The sequence below is a fragment of the Chiloscyllium plagiosum genome, unplaced genomic scaffold, assembly GCF_037043375.1.
Source record: "Chiloscyllium plagiosum isolate Xiang-an unplaced genomic scaffold, Cpla_swu_hap1 HiC_scaffold_47, whole genome shotgun sequence".
Classification (NCBI taxonomy): domain Eukaryota; kingdom Metazoa; phylum Chordata; class Chondrichthyes; order Orectolobiformes; family Hemiscylliidae; genus Chiloscyllium; species Chiloscyllium plagiosum.
The window spans coordinates 25,918,619-25,927,283 of record NW_028270185.1 but is presented as its reverse complement, the minus strand read 5'-3'; the positions used below and the strand labels follow the sequence as shown (position 1 = coordinate 25,927,283).

Genomic DNA, 8,665 nt, shown 5'->3' with positions numbered 1-8,665 from the left:
GTTATAGAGCCTGCCCCTGAACAAGGCTCATGTCCACCACTCTGCATCCAGCAACTTCCCCCTCTCTCTCTCTCCTCCCTCTCTCTCTCCTCCCCCCTCCCTCTCTCTCTCCCCCCCCCCCCCCCCCCCTCTCTGACCTATGCAATGTTCCCACATAATTCCAGAGAATGCCAGTTACAGAAGGCTCTGAAAAATACTGGTTCTGGAATTTACTGGGTGATTTGATTACAAAATGTTCCAGGGTGATATGGTGACTCAGTGGTTAGCAGAGCTAACTCACAGTGCGAGGGACCTGGATTTAATTCCAGCCTTGAGCAGCTGTCTGTGTGGAGCTTGCACATTCTGTGCACCCCTCCCCGATCCTCGCTAGCTGCACTTCCATTCAATTTTGCAAGAGTGACATGTTGCTGCTGTTGTACCTCACCTTATGGAGACCTCTGTGTGTGAAGTTCTTTTTATCTCTATACCTGAGAATGGATAGAATTGGAAGCAGTTCTGTAGGGGGTAGTGTAATTTTTAAACGGTTAGTTGCATTTTAGTCTTTTCTACCTTATGGTAAACACAAGCAGACACTCGAAACTGTTGCCGGACCTCCCCCATGTTTTTATGAATGAAACAATTGTAACAGCTTTCCTCGATAGTTGAGAGACCGCCCTTAACCACAGTTGTACAACATCATCCATATAAGGAAAGAACAGGGAGCTCGAACACTGATTGGTCAAGTGAATAACAAAATAATCGCAGGCTCCAGAAACCAAATAAGGAAAACAGTGGGGAACCCTAGCACTCATTGGTCAAGACAGCAGTAGGAGACCCAGCCCACATATACGTGTATATAATGCGTGGAGATTACTATGCTTGTGTGTGTGTACCCACGGGAACAACACCCGACTTTGCAAAGTTGAATGAAAAGTTTTGGACAGACTCCTCCGTGTCTTTGTTCCTGGGAAGGGAAATAAAAGTGCCGGAGATGGGGCCGGACAGCCGCTTATCTCGCACAATTGGGGGCTCTTCCGGGATGAAATAATTATTGCCGGGGGGAAGTCTCTTCGGCTCACGGATCAAGCCTGATCACAACAAAGACGCATCTAGTATATATTTATACTTCTCACTGATCAGCTTGGTCCGTCGGCCGTCAGCCAAGAGAGGATGTGACCCGGCTCATTTAAAAATAATTTTGAATCCTGGAAAAAGGAACACACGGACGAGTGCTGGGACGACCGGTTAGTGACTATACACGGGGGTACACACATTTAAAAAGGCCAGACAACTCCGTGCACGGATCAAGGTAAGAGAGTTTCTTTTGTTCGTCCTTGTTGGCCGCGTGGTTTTGACTGTCATCTGTGAAAACGCTTTGGGCGTTTAAGACCAGGACCGAAGATAAACCATGGGAAATTGTGGTTTTGACGGTCATCTGTGAAAACGTTTTAGGCGTTTAAGACCAGGACCGAAGATAGACCATGGGAAATTAGACTTCTAGATTTACTAAGGAGAAGTCAGGGAAGACTGCAAATGGGAAAGAAATACCCCCTGATAGTCCACTAGGTCGGAAGTTAAGTCTATGGACGGACAGTAGTAGAACGAAGGACTTAAAGAAAGAGACCATGATAAAATATTGTTGTTTTATATGGACCAAAGAACCTATCCGCGCCCCCTCGGTAGTTTGGCCCGAGTATGGGTCTGATGAAGACTGGGTGTGTCAAATCCTAAATGTATATGTTAACAGAAAACAACCGTTTGACCCAGAAGAGAGCAAATACGCCGCCGCCTGGTTGGCGGGCGATGGCGAGAGTCCCACGCGTCTCTATCCTCTGATTCCCCAAACAGACCCGAGGAAGCCCCAGAAATCTTGGCACATCCTCACCGATGGTTTGCCACCGTCCGCCCCGCCCCCGTATATACCACCCGCGCACGGCCAGGCGTCCAGCGCGGACCTCCCTCCTGCGACTGATAAATCCGATTCCCAGCAGGCTACGACCAGTGAGGAAGGGACTGCTGGGGGGGGGGGGGGGGGGGGCACAGGAGGGGGCGCAGAACCCACCCCAGGCACTAGGAAATCAGTCCGACTCGAGATGCGGAAAGGTCGAGAAGAGGGATTGAGAGCTGGGAGGAGTGACAATATTGAACAGCTGAACCCCTTACGAGAGGTGCCGTTTGGGAACGAACGGACCGGGTTTGTAGTACAACCTTTAAATTCTGGGGATATCCGGCAACTCCGTAACGAACTATCCCATCTCCTGGACGACCCCATCAGTGTGGGAATACAACTGGACCAATTTCTGGGGCCCAGTATATACACATGGGCCGAATTGCAGGCCATGATGAGAATACTATGTAATTACGATGAAATTGTTATGATCCGGAATAGTGCAATGGCCATTTGGGATAGGGAGCATCAGGACGGCCCTCAGCGTGGAGAGCAGAAGTACCCCTTAGAGGACCCCTGGTGGGATCATAACGACGCGGGGGTCGGGCCAATATGACAGATCTCAGAAGCCTTATAATCAGGGGGATCCAAACCTGCGTGCCCAAACAGCGGAATTTAGCGAAAGCATTCGAAGTTGGACAGAAAAAGGATGAATCCCCAAGTGAGTTTTTCGACCGTTTGCGGGAGTCCATGCGAAAGTATTCAGGTTTGGACCCCAATGGGGAAATAGGCAAGGGCATGCTTAAGGTGCACTTTGTGACTAAGTCATGGCCTGACATTCAGAAGAAATTACAGAAAGTGGAGGATTGGGCTGAAAAAGATGTTGCAGAATTATTCCGGGAAGCACAGAAGGTGTACGTTCAGAGGGATGTAATAAGGGAGAAACATAAGACAAAAATGATGGTGGCAGCCGTACGGGAAGCTTGTAAGTCCACCGGAATGGGGGAGGGAGGTTATGGGGTGGAAAGAGGAACGTCGAAGGAAAGTTGGAGAGGGAGAGGAGCGAGACGGGGCAGAAGTGAGAGAGGAGGATCTTATGGAATTGAGCGGCCTCAGGTGGCCGGATGTTACCATTGCGGGAAACTGGGACACTTCAAAAGGGATTGTCCCGAGTTTAAAAGGGAAAAAGAAGGGATGTATGAAATGGAGCGTGAACAAATGGATTAGGGAAGTCAGGGGAGGATCGGACAAACGTGCGAATTGTACGCCTTGCACCGGGCTCTGAGGAATTTAAAGGGAATAGCCGGGACAATCTACACTGACTCTAAGTATGCCTTTGGGGTAGTACACACCTTTGGGAAGATCTGGAAGGAAAGGGGAATGATAAATAGTAGAGGAAAGGAGTTGGTCCATGAGGAACTAGTAGCCATGATCTTGGAGGATTTGTTGCTGCCACAAGAGATTGCTGTAGTGCATGTGAAAGGGCACCAGAAAGACGACCCTGGGGAATCAATTGGCAGATGAACAGGCAAAATTGGCCGGGATGGGGAAGGAAGTAATAAACTGCCTGGTAAGGATTCCCCAGATATCCGAAATTACCGAAGTGCCCATGTTTACTGACAAAGAAGAAACTCTTCTTGCGTCTCTGGGGGGTACAAAGGATAGGGAAGGGAAGTGGACCTTACCCGATGGCTGCCAGCTACTAAATCGACCGTTGACGCGGGACATTATTGCCCGTCTACACCAAGGGGGTCACTGGGGCGCCCAGGCACTGTGTGATGCCTTCCTGTGCCGATATGCTCACCCTGGTCTGTACACGGTAGCCAAGCAGGTCACAGGAGATTGCATAACATGTCGAAAGATTAACAAAAGGGGGCTGCGGCAGCATGCAAGACAAGGGGGTAGGAGTCCGGCCTATAGGCCGTTTGAGTATGTCCAGGTCGATTACACTGAGCTCCCCCCCATAGGTCGCCTGAAGTATCTATTAGTAGTAGTAGATCACGTGACAGGATGGGTGGAAGCTTTCCCCACTGCCACAGCAACGGCAACTCAGGTTAGCAAAATTCTACTCGAACAAATCATCCCACGATTTGGGCTACCCCGCGCTATTGACTCTGACCAGGGGAGCCACTTCACCTCGACCGTCCTCCAGAATGTAGTGCAAGCAATGGGGATTGACTGGGATTTGCACACCCCCTGGCATCCCCCCTCCTCGGGCAAGGTCGAAAGAATGAACCAGACCATCAAAAAGCAGCTAACCAAACTCACTAGTGAAATCGGCCTGCCTTGGACCAAATGCCTACCCCTTGCCCTATTGCAAATTCGCACCCAGCCAAGGCGGGATTTGGGCGTCTCCCCTTTCAAAATGCTGTTTGGCCTCCCGTTCCATGGGCCGAAGGGCGAACCTCCTGTATTCGAGTCTCGGGATATGTTTGTGCAAAAATATATGGTGGCTCTGGGGTCTGCTCTATCTCGTTTACGCCAACAGGGACTTTTGGCACAGACGCCGCCCCTCGAGTTTGCGGTGCACACTGTCAAGCCGGGTCAGTGGGTCCTAATTAAAAGCTGGAAGCAACGTACCTTCGAACCAACTTGGGACGGTCCCTTCCTGGTACATTTGACTACCGAAACGGCTGTCCGTACGGCCGAAAAGGGCTGGACACATTACACTCGAGTCAAGGGACCAGTGCCACAACCGACGGAGGACGAACAAACCTCTCTGACAAAGGCATCTAAGGAACAGAGACCCTGAGAACAAACTACTCGGACTTTGGCGAGTCTAAAGGAACTGTGCCCTCTGGCTACAGGTGTCGCGACAAAATGCGGTCAATTGTATTGTTAACTTGCTATGCCATTATCCTTGGGCTGGGTCATAGTGTGCGTGTTACCCAATTTGGCCTCTGGAAAAAACAAGCAGAGGACCATCAGTGATTCTCCATCTCCGTGCCTGCCAACAAGCCAACACAGACATTTAGCTTAGACCTATGTGGGTTGGTGCCCTGTGGGACTAAAAGAGAACTGAATCAAACTAAGCGGAACCTAGAGAGAGAAAGGGGATTCCAGGGTCAGACGTTAGTATTACAATTGCATGGTAGGGAAGGCATAAATAGGCCTCCAGTCCCCGGGGTCCAGGCTATGGTGTCAGTTGTCCGTGATCCCATCACCTCTGGGTGGGATTGTGGGCAGAATCAGTGCAATCCGCTCTATCTGACCATAAAGAACTTGGGAAACAACGGGGCGAGCCTTAATGGAACAATACTGGGTATTAGGGTTGGGGGCCAGGCAGGACAGGAGAGGTTGCAGCTGTGCTGCACGCGTATCACGATCATTGAAGCTGAGTCTGGGGGGCTCATCCGCCACCGATGAGCAGGAAAAGATTAGAATAATTGAGGTGACAGATTTGGAAAAGACCTTTGAAATAGAAACGGGATACGGGGAGGCGAATGCCTGGATGGAATGGGTCAAATATACTGTGAGGACCATGAAAAAGAGTGATTGCTACGCATGCACGAGTGCCCGCCCTAACCCTCAGGTGGTCCCATTCCCGCTGGGATGGGAGAAACACCCACGAGCCTTGGACTGCATGATAAGGCTGTACCAGGATCGAGAGGCCTGGAACGACTCCACTTGTCGACCCTTGAGTTTGAAGTTTCCCCCCGTCAGGTCTGAGGGGGCACCCCGTCAGGCGACCTATGGGGGGGAGCTCAGGGGTAACGGGTATGCACCAGGCCTGCGTCTCTCGGACGGGACTACAGTGGGACAACAATGTGGGGACATTTGACAAGTGCAGCGGATCAATTCGGCTGGTCAATGAAACTACCGGAGGCGGGAATTACTCCCACATTAAAGTGCCTAGGGCAGACCTCTGGTGGTTCCTTGGTGGGAGGGTTCTGTGACCGACCCTGCCCCGAAAATGGACGGGCACTTGTGCAATCGTTCAATTGGCCATCCCATTCACCCTGGCATTCGAAAAACAAGAGCAACCCCGTTCCAGTGGAAGAACTGAGAGAGCTTTGGAGACCTCTTTCGATGATAACATATATTTAGATGCCATAGGGGTGTCCAGGGGTGTTCCTGACGAATACAAGGCTAGGAACCGGATAGCGGCGGGTTTGAGTCGTCACTGTTCTGGTGGGTGACCATCAATAAGAACGTGGATTGGATTAATTATATTTACTACAATCAGCAGAGGTTCATTAATTATACCCGGGATGCAGTGAAAGGAATAGCAGAACAACTGGACGCCACTAGTAGGATGGCGTGGGAAAAAAGGTTGGCCTTAGACATGATGTTGACAGAGAAGGGGGGTGTTTGTGTCATGATAGGCACTCAGTGCTGCACTTTCATCCCCAACAACACAGCCCCTGATGGGTCCATCACCCGCGCCCTGGATGGACTCACCACATTGGCGGTCGAACTGGCCGAAAACTCGGGCATCGACTCTGGCCTCACGGACTGGTTGGAAGCTTGGTTCGGTAAATGGACGGGGGTGGTCGTTCCCTTTCTTGTCTCATGTATAGTGGTGGCAGGGGTACTCACTGCCCTTAGGTGTTGCGTTATTCCCTGCGTCCGGGGATTAACTCAACGATTGATCGAAACTGCCCTTACTAAGAGGGATGTTCCCTATGGGCAGGTTGGACGAATGAATCTCGAGATGGAACAACGTGAATCCCTCTTGGGCGGGGGTAGTATTAGAGATGGGCAGTTTGATGAACAAGCTCGGGAGTTATTAAACGCCCTGGAGAAGAAACTTACGGTTTAAAAATTACAGGCCGTAAGAAAAGACACAGGGGATTTGTAGGGGGTAGTGTAATTTTAAAACGGTTAGCTGCATTTTAGTCTTTTCTACCTTATAGTAAACACAAGCAGACACTCGAAACTGTTGCCGGACCTCCCCCATGTTTTTATGAATGAAACGATTGTAACAGCTTTCCTCGATAGTTGAGAGACCGCCCTTAACCACAGTTGTACAACATCATCCATATAAGGAAAGAACGGGGAACTCGAACACTGATTGGCCATGTGAATAACAAAATAATCGCAGGCTCCAGAACCCAAATAAGGAAAACAGTGGGGAACCCTAGCACTCATTGGTCAAGACAGCAGTAGGAGACCCAGCCCACATATACGTGTATATAATGCGTGGAGATTACTATGCTTGTGTGTGTGTACCCACGGGAACAACACCCGACTTTGCAAAGTTGAATGAAAAGTTTTGGACAGACTCCTCCGTGTCTTTGTTCCTGGGAAGGGAAATAAAAGTGCCGGAGATGGGGTCGGACAGACGCTTATCTCGCACAGTTCAGAGATGTTTCACTTCACTAATCCCTGGGATGAAAAGCTTATATTATGGAAGATTAACAGATTCCCTTTGGAATAAGAGATGATCTCATTGAATCACACAAGATCGAGAGTGGAATGATTTGGGTCGATACCTGATGGGTCTTTGTAACATCCATATTGTTATCAATAGAGTTTGCATCTTTGTTTGAAGAAGCTTATTTCAGTAATAAACCAGTTAGTTGTGGCTGGCTAAATACATCGGTCTGAATTCTCCTATCACTGACCCTGATCCAGCCTGAGACCCATATCATTGGCCATATCACCAACCTGGTTACATTTAAATTTCGCTGTGGCCACTGGAGGAGTGGGACTAGAAAAGGAAACAGTGGCCCCTCCACATTCAGTCACAACAGGATGTCCCCAGCCGAGCACACAGATCGTGTGCAGATCCTGGCGGAAGTATTCACCTGCTCCCTCTTCCACACAGTCGTCCCCACTTGCTTTAAGAAGGTCATCATCATCCTCATATCTAAGAAAGCACATGCAATATGGTTTAATGGCAACCACCCAATGGCACTGGCCTCAATAATAATGAAGTGCTAATGAGAGGCTGGTCATGGCCCACATCAACTCCAATCTCCCAGCCTGCCTCAATCCCCAACCATTTGCATCCTGAAGTAACAGGTCCACAGCGAATGCCACATCCCTAGCCCTGTACTCACCTAGATCACCTGGACAACAACAACACTCATTTTAGACTCCTGTTCATTGACTTCAGCTCTGCCTTCAACACCATTATCTACCCGCCCCCCCCCACTCCCCCACCCCCCCCAGAATGATCTCAAATCTCTGGGACCTTGGTCTCCGCTCCACCATCTGCAACTGGATCCTCAGCTTTCTGACTCACAGACCACAATCAGTGAAGACAGATAACTGCACCTCCTCCATAATAACACTCAACACTGGAGCCCCCCAACGATGCATCTTCAGCTCCCTCCTGTACTTCATGTACACCCACAAATGTGTCGCTAAATTCTGATTTAACGCCATCTATAATTTCCCTGCTGACACCACCTTAGTAAAACGGATATCTAGCAACGACGAGTCTAAATACAGAATGTAGATAGAGAATCTGATGAAGTGATGTAATGTTAGAAAAACTAAAGAACTGATTATTGTCTTTAGTAAAAAGGGAGGAGAATACGCCCCATTTACAGAGCTGAGGTTGAGAGGATGGAGATTGTCAAGTTCCTCCGTGGGACAATAAGTGATAACCTGCCCTAGACTTCCTGCGATGGTCAGGAAGGCTCCACAATGCCTCATCTTCCTCAGGTAACTCAGGAAATTTGGCATGTCCATAAGGATCCTCTCTAATTTCTCCAGATGCACAACTGAAAGCATACTGTCTGGGTACAGAACGGCCTGTTATGGCAACTGTTCTGCCTAGGACCATAAGACAGAGGACAGTGTGCACAGCCCACACCATCAATGGAGCCAATCTCCCATCCATGGATT

General features: G+C 49.6%; 1 long non-coding RNA gene across 1 annotated transcript; it reads left to right on the top strand.

The window, feature by feature from the left end:
* The first annotated feature begins 762 nt into the window (after positions 1-762).
* LOC148136018 (uncharacterized) lies at positions 763-7,092 on the top strand. Its single transcript, XR_015754682.1, has 2 exons — positions 763-1,288; positions 4,356-7,092. It is a non-coding gene; the product is annotated as an uncharacterized LOC148136018 (long non-coding RNA).
* Positions 7,093-8,665: the final 1,573 nt, after the last annotated feature.